Raw genomic sequence first — 1,012 nt, 5'->3', positions numbered from 1 at the left:
GGCGGTAGCACCCAGTTTACTGCTGTAAGATGTAAGCTTCCGCAGCGTTATATTACGCATATTGTAATAGTTGTCGGAGCAGAAATTGGGGTGTTACCTTGGAGAGGCGGAGTAACCTGGGAGCTGTCTTGTGAAGATCCTGAGGCTTGACGCGGGCTTGGTGATCAAAGGTCAAGTGCTCGAGAGGTGGAGTAACAAGAAGCGGGGCGAAAAACCTGAGGCTTGAGGCGGGCTTCGTGATCAAAGCTCAAGCGCTCGATATTGTACTAAATAAGGGAAGTTTTTAGTGCAATCCTTCCAGGGAGTTTCTGGAAGAAGAGTGGACGTAGGCGGGTTGGCCGAACCACTTAAAAATCTCTCTTGCATTTACTTACTGTTTTTTATCTCTCGCTAACTTCTCGATTGCACTGCATATAAACGCACCTCTCGAACTAACTACTCGTGCTAACTAAAAGGGGATAACATTTCCGCTGCGCATAAAACTTTGTCTTCACCTCGTGAGGTATCGAACCTAAACATCCTAAGTTCCATACACACGAGAGGTCGAAAAGATTTGCAAAATCTTATACAAGTCTATTCACCCCCCCCCTCTAGACTTGTACCTCATCCCCTTGGGACCAACAATTGGTATCAGAGCAAGTTCTCTGATCGATATAAACCTTTGTTTATATTGCCTAGAGATCCTTCTTTGAAAAATCTTCTTAAATATTTTCAAAGCACGAGATAATTTTTCAATATGGACAGCATGTTGTCGAGACATCTTCTCTTTGATCTTAGCAGGTTTGACGACTGGAAAACACGCNCCCCCCCCTCTAGACTTGTACCTCATCCCCTTGGGACCAACAATTGGTATCAGAGCAAGTTCTCTGATCGATATAAACCTTTGTTTATATTGCCTAGAGATCCTTCTTTGAAAAAAAATCTTCTTAAATATTTTCAAAGCACGAGATAACTTTTCAATATGGACAGCATGTTGTCGAGACATCTTCTCTTTGATCTTAGCAGGTTTGAC

The sequence above is a fragment of the Ipomoea triloba genome, chromosome 16 (assembly GCF_003576645.1).
Source record: "Ipomoea triloba cultivar NCNSP0323 chromosome 16, ASM357664v1".
Lineage (NCBI taxonomy): Eukaryota > Viridiplantae > Streptophyta > Magnoliopsida > Solanales > Convolvulaceae > Ipomoea > Ipomoea triloba.
Note: the sequence above shows the minus strand (reverse complement) of the source record.